Below are 21281 nucleotides of genomic sequence, written 5' to 3' on the forward strand. Positions count from 1 at the left end.
GTATAGGCCCTAGAGGCCTTATTCTTACTGCATACAGCACTCATCAGTTTGATTTATCCTGATATATGTTTAGGGCTGGAAGGACAGCGATGCCTCTATATATAACAGAAAGATGCATGTATGTGAAATTATTCCCCCTGTTAATGGTGCACCATCAATGGTACATTCTGGAATCCTATCCCAGCCACTGTTACACCACAACATGGGAGGAAGTGACATCGACCTACAGACACCTAGAAGCCATATATGATACACAGCTAAACAGAGGTTTCTGTAAGGCAAGAGGTATCAGACCTGTTAACACACTATTGTCTGCATAACCTATACAGGGGTTTAGTCTTCTTCCTACACATGGAACATGAGATAAGAGCATAAGTAGTTATCCTTCAAGTCCACTCAGATACAAATTAAATAATAATGGGTTACACATCCCTGACGCTCTCCTTGACAAAATGTAAAACACTGTTAAGTTCTCTACCTTTCCCATGAGTCACAAAGGCTTTTGTTCCCCTATAAAGTTAAATTAGAATACTGAGCAATTTGTATTTTTTATTTATATGTTATTGATTTATAAAGTGCTTTTGTTAGAGCACTGTACAAAATAATGCTGTTCAATACCCAATGAATGCATAAAATCATGACCAATGAGAGAGGAGTTAGGAAGAGAGAAAGTAGGTTTTTAAAGTGGAACGGAAACTAGATGACGTATGAGAAGAGCAGATATATTAAGAGGAAGAGAATTCCAATACTTGGTGGCCAATAAAGAGAAAGAGTGAAAATTAGACTGTACGCACATTGTCTTAGCAAATGACCAACGAGAGAGAGACTGAGAATGTAAAGAATGATTAGGAACTTAGAAAGGAAGAATAGAGGAAAGGGAAGGTGAACCAGGCCATGTCGACATTTAACTATGATGCATAGGCAATGTAAGAGCAGCCGAGATTCAAAGAAGAGACAACATATACAGAGAAGAGAAGTGGAGATGGAAGTACAAGGGCAAAGAGAGAAAAGTGTATGAATGAAAGATAGAACGAAGCAAAGCAACTCAATAGCACGGAAGACCAAGAAGCAGAGCGGAATTGTAGTCAAGGTGAGATAGAACAAGAGAAGAACTAAGAAGCTTAGTCGTTTCAAAAGTAAGAAAAGGCAGAGCTTTGCAAATGTTAGATTTGCAGTGTACAAGATTTGGAGGTGCTCTCAAGCCAAAATAAATGATGGTAAGTACATTGAGTAAAGAGAAATTGGTTTATTAGAATCATAAACCAACAAAAGGTACCTTTTCAGACTTTATACTCATAACTTGTACATGACAAGTACATGACATGTAAGTGACATCCATACATTAACCTTCTATATTTTGCCAATTACAACTAAAGAATGTTTGCCACCAGCATGGCCATCAGTTTTGCATTCCTGTGCCTTTTCAAGGAAAATAGCACACAAACATATTGCTTAAGTCCTCAGAACAGAAGGCATGCACATATGTTAGATAAGTCTTTAAACAAAAGGTAATGTTGGGTGAGAGGCAGTAGTCCAGTGAAGTCAGAAGGGAGATAAGAAAAAAAATTAAAAATATAATGTGATTAAGATAACAACAAAGGAGAAACAGAGAAAAATACATTTTTAGAACATAATCAGTATTCAGTGTGTAGGGTTAATACACAGGGTGTGCAGGTAGGTGGCAATCTTCTGAGATTATGGCCAATTGCCATTCTTAAAATTAATATTAATTAAATCCTAATGTAATTCACTTAGTTGCAATCAGAATAGGCAATTGAGAGGTTAATGCCCATGTATGTGAAACACCAGGGGTTACTGGCAAGATATTTCCTGAGTATAACAATAGTCAACCATAAGTTAAATCAGGGTCAATACCAAGTCTAACATCATTAGTATTTTATTGTATTGTTAGTATCTGACGGCCAAACTATTGAGGTATAATATCTATACATTGTGAAATCTATTGGGATCTGGCATTAATAGTGATACACAGCAAGTTCACGACAGCTACTTACTTAGGAAATTATGGTGGTTCCCTTTTGTAGTGTTGTATATCTATTGGGTTGATTCCTTAGTGCACCCATAGTTGTGTGAGAAAAGAATAATAACAGTAATGCTAATAGGGAAATCAAAGTATCAGATTCCCGTAAGGGCAGTCAGTTACAAAAATTGATTATAAGGATAAAGTAGCACTTGCTCAGGAAATGGGCTGCTCCCCATACATGGCTCTGTGTGCTGAAGTAGGTATATTGAATTTAGTAAATTCAATTGTTTCTGTAAAGCAAAATAATATGGTGTCTTAGGGAAATTAAATTATCAGATTCCCATAAGGAGAATCAGTAGCACAAAAATGGTTGAAAAGGTCAAAAAGCACATACTCAGTGTGATGACATCATCATGAATATATTGAGTATAAAAAAACACAAGATGACATTTACCCGCTCCAGACTGGCAACCTACAACACACCAAGGCAGAGGAAACTCTTGCCCACGTAAGTACAGTTGGGATATTTACCATCTTTGTAAGCAATAATAGTTAGGTGACTTGGACCCTAAAATATCATACGATTTTCCTTTTCCTAAACCTCTGACTTTAGCAATGCAAAATACCTAATACTACATACAGCACCATGTATGGGAACCCAAACCCATTTTCTGAGTAAGTGCTATTTTACTGTTACAACCATTTTTTGCAACTTATTATTGTTCTGGGAATCTGATAATTTAATTTGCCTAATGAGGTAGGATTGGAACAATGAGAGTACAGAAACAGAAAAACCCTGAGTAGCGAGAGAAGAAAGGAGTACGTCATGATCCACAGTGTCGAAGGAAGGGGACAGATCAAGTAGAAATAGCATAGAATACTGTTCAGCGGAAGGGCTGTGAGTAGAGAGTTTGTGACACTGAGAAGCAGTCTTGGTGGAATGACAAGGAAGGAACCCATACTGAAATGGAAAAAGCGGCGAGTGATAATCTAGATATGCAGATACTTGAGTATAGACCATCTGCTCAAGGAATTTAGAAAGATAGAGGAGGATAGAGATAAATCAGCAATTAGCAGGAGTAGACGGGTCAAGGGAGGTATATTCTTCATCAATATCCATCTCAGTATGGACCTTCAAGAGCAGTGAGCAATCTATCCAGGGGAAGGCCATCAACAAGTTGAAAAAGGCTGAACATATATTGCCTTTCTTCACCTGATGGTTCTATCAATGACCAATGAAAGGTTTAACCACTGCTCAGTGGTTCCAATAGAAGGACAGAATCCAAATATTGTTCATTTGAACTAATTTGAACATCCTGGTGTAGCTAAACCTGCCCAGTATTCTCAAAGAAATATTACTTAAAGAAATGTACCTAGCGCATCAAGGGTTTCATCATAGGCCCTTCTGGAAAAATGGGGCCTATTGGAAATACAAGCAATGTTGCTGTTATAACCCTTGTGATCAATTTAGATTGAAGGACATTTAACAGGAATGGCACCCAGCTATCAGGGACTGATTCGTGTAAATTCCCCATTACCCCATCTGGGCCAAGTGCTTTCATGGAGCACAATTCATGCACACATTTGGTCACTTCACTCAATGAACAACCATTAGCAAAATTCTGAAGACTTGGGCAGGAAGCATCTGCAATTAAGCTGATGTTATTGTATGTACCATATATACTGTGAAAGTGATTGAGTCAATTGATCAATGTAATATTACCCATAAGTACTTCAACCACTGGATCGTGAGTGGTACCACTCGCCTCCAGAGGCCAGAACTCTTTTCAATGCTTTGGGGTACAATACGTTTGAATTTTATCCCAGGCATTCGGTATAGCTTGATGTTTAATCCTCACTAATTTAAATGTATAGTTGGCTCTTGCTTCAATATGATTGAATCAAGTGGATTACTATCTTGCACTTTGAAACACAATTCCTTGATGTATAAGTGTCTTACAAATGCACAATAAATAAATAAATAAAACCACAGCCCCCCATACATCCTGCCTTGACCATCCAGTAACCTGTGTTAAATCAAGAACATGTTAATCTGTCATGTAAAATACCTTTTGTTGTTGTACTCATATTTCTTATCTGATATATATTATTAGGCAATTATCTATGGAGGCTGGGTCATTATCCTCATAGAGAGACAGTCAATTGATGGGATTTGGCCGCACTGTAGAACATTTTGCAACATTTCATCGCCCTTCGTGCTGTATCCATCTAACTCTCTATTGCTAGTACAGGAAACCGTGAGAGATAATGCAATACAGGATGGTGACACAGAAAATAATATAAGAATATTTAGATTAACAGGATAATGATCACTTTCGGTCGTCTCAAGAAGCCAAATAATCAAGCACAAATCAAGGATCTGACTTGTGGTCCAGTTGTAATTCAAATAAAGGTTCCTCTAGCAGGCATTGAAAATGTGTGTGTGCATTCAAAATACACAAGTGATGTGCATCCAACATTTTCATTTGCCTTTTTCCATGAGGGTTTAAAAATGTCCATTGCACTGAAATGGCCAGCCCCTCCCAGGCCTCAAATTCATTTTGATTTATTTCTGAGTCATTATAAGCTGACCATATACATGTGTTGAATTTACTGCCTATAAGACAGAATTCGGAGGGTGGAGGTAAAAATGCTCCCTCCAATAAATGCACACACCGGGTATCTTGTTCATCCAAACATGACTCACCTTCATCGCTCTTATTTTAAATGTTAAATAGAAAACCATGTTTCCCGTTGGAGTAGCTGATTAACTGTACATTTAGTGGAGCATGAGCTTAAGTTGAAGATGACTTATATTGAAGATAGCACAACAATGCCAACCATCACTTCTCGTATCCTCTATGAGAGGGGGCTGCTGGTGTGAAGATGGTGACATATCTCAGCAGGTAAGCACGTATGTGAGAAATAAGTATCTAGTAGTGAAATGGTGCTATATTCAGAGCCCAAATGACACAAATCTGTATCTAACCATTTTGAATGTATACCAACCATGTCCAAGAGAGAATGTCCCATTGCCTATTAGCTGAAGTAATAAGCTTGTGATTGAGATGAACTCCCATCATTAGTTCATCATCTTGTCTCATTGTTCTTTTGTGGTGTCTGACAAATATTTTCATACTGTCTGTGTTCTGCTCTGTTGATATATCTTTATTGGTTCTTCAAGTATTTATTTTAACCATACCAAACAACTAGTTACATGAGCTTTCCAATCAGTAATAATCATGTTATCTATCGTGTAGCACTTTATTCAGTCTCATTAGAGCTGTGTTACCAATGAGACTGAATAAAGGACCACGATATGTACATTTTACAAATTCATTCAGTGCTACTCAGTAACCTTTCATTCTTAGTGTCCACCTGTGCTCCATTTTATCCAGATTATGATCATGTTTTCTATTAATGTCCACAGTTTTTGCATTGTCTATGTTTGACCATTGCAGTTCAGTTCATTTTCAAACTGTGACATATCAAGATAGTGAGTAATCATCGGAAACCATGTGCTTTTTGTTCTTATCTGGGATCTATGTTCATTAATGCAAACATTCAAAGGAACGTTTGTTCTCCAGAAATACGATTCTTTATAGGGGCAATAAAAATATAGTGCATTTGTGTGTGGTAGTTGGTATGTTGTGTTTGTTTCCAATGAATGTTGGCAAACACAGAACAATTATATATTTTTAATGAAGCAACATATCATTTCATCGTCAAATAAATATTGCCCAATTATTTTAAGAAAACCCTCATCTACCTGGAAATGTCCTGGATATTGGCTCTGCTTTTTCCTCCTCAGACAAACATACATGTATCACATGTCCTTTCCCCTTTTAAAAGTAAGTAGTAAAGTTTTGTAAAAGAATCTGGGGCTGATTCATGGAATTATTTGCGCCGAAAAACATGGATTTTGTGCACCATTCCGCCCACAAATTCCTGTTTAAGAAATGGGGATTTGCGGGCAGAATGGCGCACAAATCCCTGTTTTTAAGCGCACATAATTCCATGAATCAGCCCCTCAGTCTTTCTCAGTTAGATACATATGTTTTTCAAATTAGTGTCCTTATTGTGTTGCTTTAATCCAAGAAACCCGTGGCAGCAGTGCATGTATCATTCACCTCCTTCTTAACCGTTAAGTTTGAACAGCACACATTTGTCATAAAATTAGGTTTGTTTAGCAGCCCTCTCCATCAGTTCCATATGGTATCCTCATTCCACTCACCCAATGTTGTGGGGTTTCTTCTTCTGCTCTTTGAAATAATCTTAAAGAATAACATTTATTTTCAGCCATAAAAGTTGTCCTAAGGGAAGATCCATGTGCTTTGGGGTCTAGGTTGATGAGCATACAGTATTGTTATGAGCAGTGGGTTTTCTGTGCAAATTAGTGTTCCATTTGCCTGGCGCTGGTTAAATAAAATTATCCAAAATGTCTAGAGTTCTTCTGGTTTTAGTCACAGTAAAATGTAGATTATTGTTTTAATCATTGAGCCAATAAAAGACTGCAAAAGTATTACCTATATAGCATTTCTCATGACTCAGACATTGATTGACAGGGTCCAGGGTGCATTTTTTCTAGCCAGGGACAGATTGGCTAAATTTGGAGCAAAGACATCACCCATTGCTGTCTCTTTTACATGCACATAGGTTGTGTTTTATAGGCAAAAACATTTCAACAACCAGTCGTATCAAATGTACAATTAATTATTTAGTGCCTACATGTGTGGATTATTGGGCGCCTATACACTTAAACTTGTGTTTTTGAGTGGATCCTCTTTTGGAATACAGGTATGCAGTGCTTCAGTATTGAAGCTGCCCAAAATCTCTCTAATATGAGCAAACTCTATAACTTGTATTCAGTCAATACCATATCAGGTATCTTACAAGTCAGATCGTGTTTTCTTTTCCAGTTGCAGGAAAAAGGTCAGTATATTTATATATGTAGAAATCTGTACCTTGAATGTGTAGGCCTGCCAAGAGCTTTATTAGAAGATGCATGCATTTTGTGCAGATAACAGAATTATGGAGACGTAGGGCTTTTGAAATTCAGAAATTCAAATTCTTTATTACTGGATTGTAATTTGTGATAGCTAATGCACACAATTTCACCAGCCTTAGCCTTAGGTACATTTACAGATTGCAAACAGATTTTATAGTTACATTTTTTTGCAGGTCGCTTTTACAACAGCCACATAATCTTATGTGAAGACTGCAGATTTGTGGAGCCTCTATCTTTTGAGTGATGTCTGCCGCAGCATTTCAAAGTAATTGATGTAGAATTGTATTCACTGAGTATATCAAGAGGACAGGATTTGTTTGTGTTGTGCTTTGTTAGACAGTTTAATTCTCAGTTGGTACTACTTTTATTTCCCAACTCGGTTTTCCTTTTTGTAGACTGATGCAGATGTGACAGTTTATCCAGTTTTCCCAGCAGGAAAGATATTGACCACAAAAGCAATATAGTTGACAGTTAATAAACTAAAGGGTATGTCTGTCCTTTCCTCATTTTCGACGGGGATATATCAAAAGAGTAAAAGAGGAGTTTAACAGACTGTCTATCTTGGAATGATGACCCTACATTGTAAAAGCATGTAAATGCTGATACTAGTTTTTGATAATGTGCTTTAGTTGGTAAGACAAGTGAAACATTCGTATTATAAGTACAATGTATACTGGAAGTGATTATTACAAATGAACATTGTAATATTTTCACTTCATTTCATATTGCTTCATTCGACATAAGTCATAAGGTACATAAAATACAGCCTAATTGTGGAACTGAGTTCATAGTTAGCAAACTGCTAGCTGTATATCACTGTGAAAACTCCTGCCAGTTAAGCCATAGTAGGGAAACAATTGCACTGAGATATGATCCTGGTTTGAGCAGATAACTGGTATATGGGCTGTTCTTCTATTCTGTAGTATAGTGTCCCCTGAATTGCAGTTGCACGCGGACACCAGATGGAGGGTGGGCCCTGTACTGGAAAGGACCGGACATGACCTGGAACACCTGACTGGATAAAAAGATCACTATATGAGAATACAATAGAGAAAGCTGAATTTCTCTAGGAGGACACTATACTAGTTTCATAAAACATACAATATATAAAAATGTTTTTGTTGCTGATTATTCTAAAATGCAATGAACATGAAACCTCCAATATAAAAGAACGTGCTTCCCAATGTTGATAAAACATACTACATGTAGAAAACATTGTTTGTTGCAGTTATTCTAAAATACAATTATTATGATTAATAAGGGTTTATTATGTACCACAATTAGAATGACAAGTAGTTAATTGGCAGATAAAAAAGCATAATTCGTACTGTAGCAGACACAGAATACCATTCCCGAATTATCTCTTCTTAATTACAAATTACAAAATCGTTCTTTTGAGGGGAGTATTGCTCACAGCCTCGCAAGAAATGTCCGTAATTCATCAGAGTTACACAGATCCCGAAATACCATACATTGCCTGTCTAGGGGCTCATCATTTATCGATTTTTTTTGTACTGAGATCTGCTTTGCAGCCGTCATTCTTTGCAACCATGCCCTATGTATGTATCACACCGATGCAAGGACAACAAGTGGCCCCAGAGGCTGTTTCATTTACTGCCCCGCACATGGGGCACACCTCCGTCCCCATATTGGTCCATGATTTTGTGAAAGATGCAGTTTGAAATATTCCCCCATTGAAGTAACACTAAACTTGTTTAAAAAGTTCAGTACACGTCTATATCTCCCCTTTCAACAGATTATTTCTTGTCAAGCAAGCTCGATGCAAGTACTTTACAATAAAGTGAACAGAATTTAGGAATTGGGTTAATTTACACAAGCTCAATGCCTGATGTACCCTAGGAATATTAACAAGTTTAAAATAACAGCTTTTAATAGCTGATTCTCAAATTATTTTACCCATCACATAAAAAACATAAAGTGAATTATGAACTCTTCCCCATCACACAAATAGGACAAATACCACTTCCTACTGCGTTCCAGGAGCATGTAAACTTGAATACATTGAGTATTGATTCTGAATTTTAGATAAAGTGTACGTGCACAAGGAGGTAAGACTATATCCAATAACTCTTCATAACCAAAATGTGCTTCATATACTACGTACTGAGGTCCTGTAGATAGCAGTAAGAAGCAAGAAGCCTCCATCCTGGAACACGCCAGAGTGTTGGCCGCATGTTTAACAACAGCCTTTAATTTAGTGCAGATTATATTGGGGTTATCCCAATATGAGCTGAGGCATAGCGCAGTCAAGCACGCCTTAATATGAAGAAGCCATTGAAGCTCCCTCCCTCCCTCCAGGGACATAACATGTATTAGGGCTTCCTTGCACCTCACTAACCCAGGTGAACCCCATAGCCAGACCTAAGCTTTATTTCTTCAGTTGTGGGTCCATATGTGTACAGATGGAGAAGGGCATTTGGAGTACTTATAAGAAGCAAAAGTAGCATCTTTAGAAAAGTGTTTTACCCCCAAAGGTCTGCCCCGTACAATGTTGAGGATTTAGCCTGAATTGTATGCACCTCGAGAGCTGATAGTATGGCTCCAACACCGAGGGCCTCATTACACGGATGGCGGTAAACTACGGTGGCTATTAGCGCCATGGTTCATGCCGGTAAAATACTGGCACCGCTTTGGTGGAAAGGGGAATTACCGCCCTATTCCAAGGTTGGCGGGGTGGTAATTCCCCCTTCCACCATTGCCCTTCCCCATTCCCATTTTTGCCTCATAGGGCTCTATGGGAATGGGGAAGGCGCTAATTACGGTACCGCAAATCTTAGAACCAGATAGTCTTATGATGTAAGTTGTTCTAGTATGGTCCCATCCACACTTATGTTCAGAGGGCAGTTATTACAATATTTGGGTCAGAAGGTCATTGCCTTGGTTTTACTTACATTGATCTAGAGACCCAAAATTCAAGGTTTTCCTGAGCCCTGTCGGGGCCGTTGACAAAAGGATTGCATCATCTAAAAAGAGGTAGTTTACCATGCTAGCTCATGTTAGCATTTTTCTTTTTAATAGCTTCTTTTGCCTTTTTTTGTCCCTCAAAAGGACAATGTGAATTCAGTGTGATCGCAACCTTCCTGAAAGACACATGTGGTGATAGTGTATCTCTCAAAATCCTTGGCCGTCCCCACCTCAGTGGATGGCTCGATCTCTGATGCTCACAATATACTTTTAACCATAAAAAACACAGCCCATGTCATGATATCTCTGTTGTTTCTCGCGTAGGCTACGGCTGGGGTAACTCTAGCAAACACCCACCTGATAAAATGTGAATATTGCCCACAACGACAGATCAATAGAGTGAGACAAAGATATATATATATATATATATATATATATATATATATATATATATATATATATATACATTTATATATATATAGATATATATATATTGAGAGAGAGAAACAGAGAGATATAAAGAGGGAGACAGAAAGGGAGAGAGAGAGACTGACTTTGTATAGATGTCCCAGAAACATTGATATTGCTGTTGAGGACCAGACTTATATTCTCCAGCATTAGCTTAACAAATGGACACTCAAGTAAAGCAAATGGTATCACACATCTCAGATTAGTTTAGGTGAAAAGTGATCTATTGGCAAACAATGCCCAAACATTCCAAACTGAACCGACTATTGTAAATTCCATTTTAATCGTAGAGACATTTCTGTCCATTTGCAAAAGAATCATTTTTGTGGTAATCATTCTGTGGTGTTTAAGTGCAACACATTTATGTTTAGTTACTTTGTAAAGAATTGCTGTTATCTAAGGCTTTTTGGCCTTTAGCGCAAACCTGGTTTTTATTCTAATATGCAACACTACGTTCCGAAATTCCAGCTGTCTGCCAGCGAGAGGATTATTTCAATGTATCCACATGCTGACATCTTCCAGAGCGCACAGTAAATAGGATTTATTATGTAATCATAATCAGAATCAACTCATCAGAAAGGGCAGTCTGGATGTGCAAAGCTCCGAAAATCAATGTCAGTTTGCAAGGCCGGCGCGCACATGCACGAGTGTACGCCCGCGCAAAAATACATTCGCTATGAAACAAGAATGCCACAACTGGTGTTGAAAAACAGCTAGCAAAGATCACAATTTATTCATGCATTGTTGAAATGTATCATTGCTAGAAAATACATGTGTGTTTGCATGAAAGAGAAAAAAAGACAAAAAACAGGAGACAGACCAAGAAAACAGTAAAAGGACAGGAAAGAGAAGGACGAGAAGTAAAGGACAGCGGTTGAAATAAGCAATTAAGAAATAGAGTCCAAGATAGAAAAAAATACTGAAAAGAGATGAAATGCAAGACACATTTGCATCACTGGTGAAAGAGGGAGAAAAGAGGAAAATAAAAGGAAACAGGCAGATTATTACAAGTGAGTAGATATCCTGGTCCCATTGTAATAAGAAAATAACTTGATCACATAAATGTAATAACTTATAACAGCTGTCTCCTTATGTCACACTGCATCAACCAGCATGTTCATCTAGTTAATCAGCTAGCCTGGAGGAACAACTACAACAACGAACAAGCATTAAGTAGCATGCGCGTGACAACTGTGACCTTAAAGGGCACAGGTATTCAAAGCGAAGGAAGCACGTTATACAAAGGGCATAGAATTCATGTCCAGCCAAGAAAAGGAGATTTTAAAACTGAGATAGAATAGTAGAAACCCAACTACCTGTAACAACATTAAGCACTGCATCAACCCTCTGTCTAACCCACATGTACCGCACTCCATCGAAAAATCCACAGCCATCAACTCCTCCATTAACAAGAACAGCATGATCCGCCAACAGATAGATGGCATTGCTACAACTGACAGCACACTACACATCCCATTGTGCAAAAATCACAACTACCTGAACACCTTTCAAGACACTCACTATTGAAGACCTTACTGCCAACCAAGCATCACTCAACGCCACATCGTATGCGGACATCCTCCCTGCCTCTGTACTCAAGAACCATTTGATTGAAGCACTCCTCCCTTACCTGAAAATCATCAACAGCTCACCAACTCAAGGCATCTTCCCCTCAACCCTCAAGACTGGCAAATCCACTTGCTTCTCAAGAAACCAACACTGGAGCCTGATGACATCAGCAACTACTGCCTCATCAGTCACCTTCCTTTCTTAGGTAAGAACCTTGAGAAAGCAGTAGCCTCAAAACTCATTCAACATATCGAAACCAACAACCTCTTCAGTCCCACCAATCTGGATTCAGACCCAGATGCAGCGCAAAAATGGCTACCATCAAGTTGATGGATGATGCCCTCAAAATGCTTGATGATAGCCATCCTTTCCTCCTTGTTCTCCTTAACCCCTCAGCAGCATTCAAAATAGTAGACCACCAGACACTCACCAACAATCTATATTGCTGCATGGGGATCAGCAAGATCATGCTCAGCTGGGCTGGTTCAAATTCAACCCTGCTAATTGGCACCTGTTCATACAAAAGGATTCCTGCAGATCACCAACTCTACCCATCACCTGTGGAGTCCCACGAAGATACGTCACCTCCCCTGTGATCCTCCATTTTTACATGGAACTGCTCTGGCCCCTCCTCGCTCCACACAACGTCCACATCCACCAATACTCAGATGAACTGCAGCTCTACCTTAGAATATCCTCCATCAAAGACATCCTCAGGCTCAAGTCCTGCATCACATTGATCCAGTCATGGTAGTACATTGCTTAACTGAAACTCAACCTCTCCAGGACTGAATGCCTGCTACTGACCAACAACACCGAACTCCCTGACATCCAGACCTGACTCTCTGCTATGAATCTCAAGTGCTTCACACCTCAGCTGGCCCACCTGCACCAAATCCTTTGGGTTCAATATCAACAGTACCTCTTCTTCAAACAGCACATAGCAAGAAAGACACAAACGGCTTGCTACCACCATTCTCTCCTATGGAAAATCAAGCCCTTCATCCCAGAAAACAACTTAGCATCTGCTGTCCAAGCCTTGGTCCTTTCCCACCTCAATGGTGGCAATGCCCTTTTTTGGAGGCCTTCCGGTGACTACCATTGCGACCATGACATGTGTGTGGCATGCTACATCACGGTTCATCAAAGGACTATGCAAATTCACCCACATCAACTCGACCCTCATTGAACTGCACTGGCTCCTACTGCAAGCGTGACTCATCTTCAGATCCTGCTGCATCATCTACAAGGCAATCACACTGAAGTCCCCAAGCAAGCTATCTCACTGAGAAAACTCAGACGCCTATGGTCCACCAGAAGTAAGAACCAAAAGAGGTGCGTAAAGCACAGAGACTTGAAAACCCCTCACTACTACAACCCAGAGGTTAGTAGAGATTGAACGATTGCCTTCACATACAACTTACAAAAACCATATTGGTATCATCAGAATGCACACTTCCATGACACTAATTGAGGCTAGAAGGCAGGTGCAACAACCCAAGTGTGGAAAAATATATATATGTCACTTTAATGATAAATATTAAAAACAGTACATATTCATACAACAATGCATCACAAAAAACACAAAAGACATATGTCTATATAATAAAACATACAGTAGGGAGAGTGGCAATATTATCAATCCTACTTTCACATTAAAGAAATTCAACTATGGCGGCTATATTTAGACGCTATTAGAGAAAAAGGAGTGTCGACATGTTTCGGCCAAAGATCAGATTGGATATGTTCTCAGGTGTCCATTCAGGAACAGGTAAAGTGGTCATCTTCAGGACAAACAATGTCTTTATAATGAAGCTGATGTGTGGTTAGGATGAGACATCATGGATTTAATTCCAATGGGTCGAGTGTGATGGAGTAGATGCAAAATTTCATCCGTCTCAGAATTATTTAACATACGTCTGGCGGCACACTGGCAGCACAAATCGTAGAATCTGTGGCACAATTTACCACATCAAATGGTTCAGTCACCAGCGCCCTTTCCACTATGTGTTGGCACTGCGTTCTGCAGAAACAAACTGCAAGGACGGGTAAAAAGTACCCTCAATGAAGAGTGAAATGGAAGCCCTTCTCAAGAAAGCTCGTAATATATCTGCCATGAGCGGCAAAGTTGAAACCTCTTGTGTTAGTTACACTTGAAGCACAGGGTGTCTGGGCGTCAGATTGAAATACTGGGCAAATTATTAGCTCATGTGTCCCCGACAACAAAAATTTGGGATTTGGCCCTTTATTTGTATACCACCAGAAGTAAGGACATGTGCAGACTTGCACTCTCTTGGTGCAGGAAGGAAAGAACCAGAAAACAGCCCTTCTCTGTCTATGCCACAAGACTCTGTAACCTCCTCCCTGTCAACATCCGACTTGCCCCCTTGCGTTCAGAAAGGAGCTCAAGACCCCCCGCCCACTTTCAAGCAACGACTCCTCTCTAATACCTAGGTCCATACACCCTTAGCTCCCCACCCTACATTAGACTAGCAGATCTGCTTCTCACTGTTTCCTGCCCTGATTACTTGCTGACAAATTACCTACCCTCCCTCCTGTTGTTCTCTCTCCACTTCCTGTTTCTCTGCTTCCTCCACTGTGTTCTTCCCCCTATGATTGCAAAGCGATCTGTTGCTTCCCAAAGCTTCACAATACAATATAGTTATACATGCTATATATATAGATATTAAAAATGATACTAATAATATTAATAATAAAATAATATTAATAATAATAATAATAATAATAATAATAATAATAATAATAATAACACCTCTGAACCCTCACAAACACTTTGTGGTGCCACTAGCACCCATTTGACCACAAATGTAACTTGATCCACCAACATTTAGATGAGAAGCAATCAAAGCTGAACCATGAGCCAGTCACTGCCATCAACATGTGCATCACACTCGTACCCAAACCTATCACTTTCGGACACATCAGATCATATGGGTAAAACCTGTCAACTCAAGCAACCAACCAAGTTCCCTAGAGGACCCATGCCCCTGATTGACTCCTGCAAACATCCATAAATTATTGCCCGGGTACAGAGGACATGCGCCTAGCTATAACATGATCACATATGAAAAAATAAACAAAATGGCCACTGCTACCACAAAAAGATGCGTTCCTAACAGAGTTGCATGTAATCTGTCAAAACAACAGTTGAAAGTCCCTAAATGTAATTCTATTGAAGTACGGTCTTTCTTAAAACCACTGTTGCACAGATCATGAGCACACACTTATACATGTGTACACCTCCCCAGGACTCCGCTCCATGCATATGTATCACCTTTGAAAAGGCATTGGGTGTCTTTTTAGAGTGGTTGCAATGTGGAATGCAATCGGCCATTTTAGGGTTATCACGACACGCATCATTAAATGTAACTTTTCAACAATGGTATAATACATAAAACAGGGTAGTGCAATAGGTACTCATAGTAAATTCCCTCAAGCAGCCGGTGGCTCCGTTTCTTCAGCTCCTTTCTCATGGAGGTGGACAGCACCAACGCTTAGACTCATAGCATGACTGGCTCATTCTTGCAAGCACAACTGTTCTTTTCCCAAGTCATGAAGGGGAACATGCACCACTGGGCTATCCCTTATGTGCCTCCACCCACATCTATTCTGGTAAAGTGAATAGCAGGGGGTCCTCACTTGGGCAATATGCTCCCCCACTCCTGACTCATAACCTCCAACACACATGAGTCACAGCCAGTGGCGCAACACAAAATGTGAGAGCCCCCTGCAAGCCTGCTGAGGGCCCCGACCACCACTGTCCCTCCTGTTGGGCATGGGCAGTGTGGGGGCCTCCGTTACTCCAGTGGTCACAGCTAATCCAGTGTGATATGCAGCTTAACCTTTTTCCACAATCAGAAACAATGATGACATTGCCTGTTCTTTGTTACCCCTTCATCAGTGAACGGTTTTGGTATCGTTCTCTATATTTCTAAGATTTACAATGGTTTCCCTTTTAGGTAAACACTTTGATTCTGTTTAGGCATAGCTTGTCCTCCAGCCTTTACATGTTGCAACTCACCCTATCCACCTTGATCTAGAGAGGTTGCTTCAACTCCCCCTGCTTCTCTATGCCCCAGTGAAGCTGTCTAGGTCTCCTGAAAGCTCTGATCCATGCCAGGTTACATACTGCAGAACAAAATTGACACTGTGGCTCAGATTTTCCAGAGTCTCAGAAAGCAAAGTAACAGGTCTGGTTTATGTTAATTGGAAAATAATGTACCCTCGTTTTGATCAAGCCCATACAAAACTATCACTAAACACCTGAAGCCCTTGACAAGCTCTACTCCATCAACTAACATGCCAGAGAAATCAGTCAGTTCAGCAATGTAAATCAAGTCCTCATCAAATGGGACCATTTGTTTTCCCGAGCTCCAGAGGTCATGTGCTCCCTGGGAACTCTCTCTCTCTCTCTCTCTCTCTCTCTCTCTCTCTCTCTGTCTCTTTCTCTCTGTGTCTCAAGGCAGATCCCAATTATAAAACCATGTGTGTTGATTACAAGAACCCAGTATTCCGCCGGTATTGGGGGACTACCATACCATCTCTGCCACTGGTATTACTGGGATATTACGTGTGGCAGAGACGCCGGTAAATCACCATTCGCATGGAGTCCCATGGGACTCCATGGGATGGGGATGCCGCAATCACCGGCACCAGTAATACTGGTGCCGGTGATTGCAGCAATTGTCTGACGGTGGGGGTTTGAACTACTGGCCGGTCAGGCCTACCAGTAGATCACAGCCCCTACCGGCAGACTTGTAGTTCGTCGGTACGGAAAGGTGCCGGTACACGTTGTTACCGGCAACTTATTTCCATACCGGCAAACTCATAATAAATCCCATAGTCTCCAATTCAGTGTGTTTGAGAAGAGCCTTGTGGTACGTCTGTCTGTTTTAGTTTTTTGTACTATTCTCGTAATCTGCACTTGCTGAAGACAGCTCTCAATCACTACTGTTGGACATCATGTCTACTGTCCTGCCATCACTAACAACTGGAGCTGGAAACGCTACACACTACGTCCTCACAGTTGATCACACATGCCTTGGCGCTATCTTTAGAAAGGTGTGGACTACTACATGAACATGTGGGGCTAGTTGTCCATCTGCTTGGAAACAGAAATGCATTACTGGCAGCCTTCCTGGACTTTCCATTTCAGTCTCAACACAAACACGCACACTTCACAGCAGAGTCCTCATTCACCAAATCACCAGAATGTTTGTGTTTTTTGTTCCCGTGAACTTTTTGAACTTTGCAAGGTTAGGAGTTAGGTCTGGTGCCATTCCCCTAGAAGGCCCTATGGCATGCCCTAGCCCTAGTCCCTGCAGGACTATGGGGCCTATTTAACTTTCTTTTCATTTCCAGTGCCTTTGTGCTAGAAATATCAAGAGAGAATATGCTGTTTTGCGGTCTGGTGGATGCCATGGAGAGGAATGGGTGGAAGCTGGAGCAAGGCATAGGGGAACTTTCCAGAGGTTTCCTGTGAACATTTGTGGGATATAAAACTTTTGACTCTGTGTCCTGCAAATTTGCACCAGACACTTGGTTCAGTTTGTTTGCATTCAGATTCCCACTGAAACCCGCCAGCCCTTCATCTGTCACCAAATCCTATTTTGCAGCACCCAGTGCTCTCATGTTTCCCTATGCCATGCATAGAAAGACAACCAGTCCAACAACCTGATTATGCCTATATCATAATTCATAATTCCTTTTCAAAATAGTGGATTTTGTTTGCCCCCAAACATATTGCACATTCGTTTTGAGCAAACCTGATATTCTTAGCAGTGATCTCCCAGCAAAAACATTTGATTCTCATACTCATCTTTGCAGTCTCTATTAACTCGCCCATAATGGGGGTGTGCACATCAATGAATGTTTGTATATAGCTTGACGAGGAGCACAGCTTCAAATTGGTCCATTCATCATTCAAGCGGGACTGTTTCAATCACTTGTCTTTCGGGTTTGAAGGCTTTCATCTGACTGATGTTTATAATCCTGTATGGGTTGCTTACCAGAGAAAAAAGGCGATTAGATGCTTGAAGCAGGGATACTGAAGCAACACCTGATCTGCGCGGAGGATAATTTGTCATCCTCTGCATTACTGCTACCATTTTTCTTCTAAAACTTTGGTCCAGTCTCCTTTTCTGTCTTACTAGATGCTCTGATATGTGGGTGCTACTTTCCACCCAAAACATTTTCTGAGGTTCACTTAAGAGAGGAGCAACAAATGTCAACAGCTTTATGATCCAACAACACTACCCTAAAAGCACAACCACATGTGCCGAGTTGTATAATGACTATTTTTATTACTGTTAAAAAAATCTTTACAGCAGTGCCTTAGGTTTCTACCTCCTAGCTAGACACATTAAATCATTTCAAATGTTATGTTACCTGGACATTAGTTAAGCGCAGAACTTTGGCCTTGTAGCACAGTGTGTTGTTCGACAATTTACTTACCTGGATTTCCAGTGTAACAGTTTATTGAGAAGCCACCCTCAACACGGGAGTTCCTTCCCTCCCCACTCAAGTGGTTATGCACCAAATTGGTTAACAGATTCTTTTTTAGCCCTATCTCAGACACATATCATGCCCCTTTGATCTCTCACCCTCGAGCTAACAATGAGCCAAGAACCAGGCCGTTGTATGGGAAATATACTGATATTTATTTAAATTAAAAGTAATAGAAATTAGGCCAAAAATGTCAAACACCTCTTTATCCGTGGCACACCATGATGAACTTATCTAAGCATGAATAAATAACAGAAGTGAAATTAAAAGAACACAATCACATTTCTTCACTTTCTGCAAAATTCAATTCACGTAATTACACTGATCAATCACCAAGGCAATTATCATGTAATGTGTGATTTAGATTTTCCTGCAGGCTTAAAAGGCTAGCAGTAGGATTTCAAGATTGGTACAAATACAAGCAAACCACCAGATCCATACCATGTAGCACGGCCATGTGGCACCTTTCTGCCTTTTCCATATAAAGCACAACAGTTATGACAGTTATGAATATGCAAGTCATTAAGCATATCCCTAATTTCATCTTCCACTGGCTCACTAACTCTCACATTTGGAACATGTTCAGAGCAGCCAGAAACCTAGTTTAACTGCCCATTACAGTTCCTCAGGTCACAGGTAGATACATTTTATATCCCCAAAATCGCTTGGAAATTACATTAAAAAATGGTAAAAAAATGAAATGAATCCACCTTGTGCTTGCTGAGAAAAAGGCTTAAATGATAATAGTCCTTTTAAATTAATTGTGAATCTTCATGTGGGACAAATGGCCCTCTTCCTGCCTTCTGGAAATCTGTTTTCACTGGGTCAACCTGTGCCCAGATGTTTTTTTTTATCAGTCTCCTTTGTGTTAGAAGCTTGCTCTTTGAAGTGGGTGCCCCCATGTTCACACATATTAGTCATGCTCTAGCCAAGGGTAACTTTTCTTAAAGCCAATACTTTTAGAGCCAACATGGTCTGCAGAACACTGAATTTTCACACCTTTAGCAGGACATTTTATTGCAACTGGTAATTAGATGGGAGTTGTGACATCGAGGCTGGGGGTGGGAGATTTCCTTGTAAAGTTTTGCTCACAGCCAGAAAAAGGGTCTGCTTGCGGCTGACACTTTCAATGAAGACAAAGTGGTTTTTCAAAATGTCAGTGGAGTTTTGTAGGCAAAACATAATATACATTGCTTTTTGTTAACCCGCAAATCATGTTTTATTTTCTTGACATTTTTCTCTGAGCAGTGATATTTCATTTTTTAAACTGCTTTTATTTGCGCACAACTGCATGCTATTTTTTCAATGTCTAAACATCCTGTTTTCCATGTTACAGGGATCTTTGATTCCTCCTTTTGTAAATTAAAATGCTGCTTATCCATTGGTAATGACAAAGTAGGTGCCTTTCCAACAATGTCCAAGCCATTTTTGTTTCCGTGTTTAAAATCCTGCCATCCATATGATAGGGTCTTCTGTTTGGGGACTTTAAATGCACCCCACACCAGTATATTATACTCATAAGGCCCGATTCATGGAATTTTTGCATGGTTTAAAGTGTATTTTTGCAGTGCAAAGTCAGTGCAAGTGGTCATTTCTGCAGTACAAAATGACTTTGCACTGCGCAAAATACACTTTGCAAGTTCCATGAATCATGGCTTGTGTCGGCAGTGCAAAGTTACTTTTCAGCAGTGAAAAGTCACTTTGAACTGCGCAAAGCTTTCCATAATTGGGCCCATGGTGTAGATTAGAATGATAGCTACATTAAGGCACAGTCCTAAGGCTGTTCAGTAATATACCAACAGGCAGGGGACTTTTGGAATGCTACATGTGTGGTGTGCTGTGTAATGTTTAAATATGTGGCCAGTGTTTGCTCTGCAAAATATGTTCAATATTTTGTAAACCTGGTAAGAAGTTAGGCGACAGTGGGCCTCATCACGACTTGGGCGGTAACGCCGGCGCAATTAGCGCCAGCGCTATCTGCCCTACCGCCGAACTCCCCGGCGCTAATAGCGCCGGATCACGAGTTCGGCAGTAATGTTAATCCCCATTCCCCATTGAGCCCATTCGGGAATGCCCCATTCCCCATTGGGCACAATGGGGAAATTTCGCGCTAATACCGCCGGCGGATTTCCCGCGGGCGGTATGAGCGCAAATTTTCGGTGGATTTTCCCCCAGCTCAGAGCTGGGGCGAAATTCGCAAAAGTCCTGATTTGGCGGACCCTTAAATCCGGCGGTAATAGCGCTACCGCCGGATTTAAGGGTTACTGCCAAAGTTGTGATGAGGCCCAATGTCCTAAGGGAGTGATTAGTATGTAGGTTGTAGCCTGCTTGCCAACTCAACAATTGGTTGTAAAATGCCAATTCTGCCCTTCTCTGCTGATTGCCATAAATTAGTATAAAGGAATGAATACATTTGCACAGGCCCTATCTTGTTCAGGTCGGTTATATAGGGTACAATTCCGGTGGGCATTGATCTCGGGAAAGACTCTGGATGGTGTGTCTGGCTGAACTGCAAGGTTGAGCCTTAGGCAGACTAATGGTCAAAAGTGAAGGGAGTGATTCCCGCAAACTTTTTATACAACAATGAACCCACAAGCACACAATGCTCCCATCTGAACACAATAATTTTCAACTACTGACACAGTCCACCTAGAAACAGACCGCACACAGTATCAGGCTGTTTGTAAACTGAACTAATCAACAAACAGCACAGCTATCTTGCATTTTCGCTCTCTCTCGGTTCACAAAAACTCTGGTGTAAAATTAGTGACAAAGATGTTTGTTTTAAACATTTATAATATC

The 21281-nt window shown here is 40.3% G+C and overlaps 1 protein-coding gene across 1 annotated transcript in view; it reads left to right on the plus strand.

The window, feature by feature from the left end:
• Positions 1 to 21281, plus strand: part of CALN1 (calneuron 1) — a 2795902-nt gene that overhangs the window by 459063 nt on the left and 2315558 nt on the right. The gene's annotated exons all lie outside the window — the stretch shown is intronic.

The sequence above is a fragment of the Ambystoma mexicanum genome, chromosome 9 (genome assembly GCF_040938575.1).
Source record: "Ambystoma mexicanum isolate Mex_15411 chromosome 9, UKY_AmexF1_1, whole genome shotgun sequence".
In the NCBI taxonomy this organism is placed as follows: domain Eukaryota; kingdom Metazoa; phylum Chordata; class Amphibia; order Caudata; family Ambystomatidae; genus Ambystoma; species Ambystoma mexicanum.